The sequence below is a fragment of the Palaemon carinicauda genome, chromosome 4 (assembly GCF_036898095.1).
Source record: "Palaemon carinicauda isolate YSFRI2023 chromosome 4, ASM3689809v2, whole genome shotgun sequence".
Lineage (NCBI taxonomy): Eukaryota > Metazoa > Arthropoda > Malacostraca > Decapoda > Palaemonidae > Palaemon > Palaemon carinicauda.
In genome coordinates this window covers 2,261,834-2,263,677 of record NC_090728.1, presented here as the reverse complement: position 1 = coordinate 2,263,677, position 1,844 = coordinate 2,261,834, and positions in this window count along the sequence as shown.

Below are 1,844 nucleotides of genomic sequence, written 5' to 3'. Positions count from 1 at the left end.
CAGACTACTTGTCATGGGCAGATACAATGCTTTTAAAGGAATATCTGTTCCCAAAGTGTGAGCAGCGAGACGCAATTTGACTACCGTATTATTTGCTCAAACCTGTCATCACTTCACTGTCGTCAGTATTTTGGAAATACACCGAGCCTCGATGAAGAGCTCCCGCAGCGATATATATATATATATATATATATATATATATATATATATATATATATATATATATATATATATATACTACAGGAAGTGATTGTCCAGAAGAGATAGGGCAGGACATAAGACAAGTGAGGAACTATGTCCGAAGCAGATGAGAACCAAGTCCTGACGAGATAAGAGCCAGAGAAGACCTGAGTCTGATAGACGCAGTTTCCAACCTTCACTTCAGACGACAGACACCTGGCTCCAAAATCCAATCATGGCTGAGAAGTAGCCAACACTTCCTGCAGCCTGGCCTTAGGTCAACGCTTTCATCGAATTATTAGATAAGACTTCTGATGTCCCATCTTGATGCAAACCTTTCGGTGACGTCTTTGAATCCGGTTATCTTTGCCAGTATCACCTGAACTTCAGCCACCCTTCTTCTACGTTCTCAAACCTAAAACCCGCGTCCAAGTATCATCTAAGCAGCTGTAGAAAACTATTCCTTAAGTATTTTTACCTTACTGACTATTTCCTTTTTCTATTAATGTTTTGATTGATTTGATTTGTCAGTTAAAGTAACCAAAGAAGTATCATTGATTTTCTTTATAATTTTGTGAATAAACGTGTTGTGTTTTTTACGAGTTTCTTTTATAATCATTCCCCATTTTTTATTTGCCTAGTGTCATACTCTTTAAGTTTGAATATTAAAAGAAACTGTGACGATTCTAAGATCTGAACACTACAACAGCAGTGCCAATTGTATTGTTTAACTTTTGGTTATAATATTGATGAGAAAAGTGAAGTCAATAACGATGTAGTGTGATAATTATCTCCTTCTGGTGTTATATTCATACCTTATTCGTTGAAACAGTTGATGATTTTTTTTTCTATTGACCAAATGTAATATAATTCAGTTTAATTATATAATAGTGTAATATTAGTTAGGGCATTGGAACTCGCATAATTAAATAGATCTTTGAAAGTACACTATTTTGAATCCCATATACTACTGACGAAATCTCTATTAACGAAGTTATACATTTTGATAAAAAAATTCATGTTTTATTCCTTAGTCAACCTGGCTCTTGACATTGGAGTCTCCTTTTACTCGGTAGTTCAGAAAAAGATTAATAAGTTGTGCTTCTGTTGTAAGTTACCTGGCCGAACAGAATAAAGGCCCAAACGTTTCTAGCGTAAACCTCTTGGTTGTTTTTTCACAATACTGAAATATAAAATGTGATTAAAGCTCTTATTTTATTACCTCTGTCAAAGAAGTTGGGAGGAGGTTATGCGTTCGCCCATGTTTGTATGTTTGCTTGTGTGTAAATAGCTTCCTGGCCACAATTTTACTCACAGATTAGTCGAACTTTCATGGTTTAATTTTTATATTGAGACTTGGGAGGAAAAGGTCGACCGATTTAATCCTAACCTCGAGAAATAAGCTGCCATGGCGGAGATCTGCACTCTCAGAGTGCTTTTTTAGTTTACCATGTTGATAATGAAAAATTAGGGTAGAAACTTGTGTTCGATGTATTTTTTTCTGATAATCGGAAAGCAGCAACTAACCCCTTTGCTAAGTGTGTATAATTGAACTAAGAACTTAGATTAATAAAATAAGGTAAAAATACTACCACAGGGGACTAACGCGCGTAATGAAACATAATCCGCTTTCCAGATACGGTAGAGCAATAACCAGTAAATAA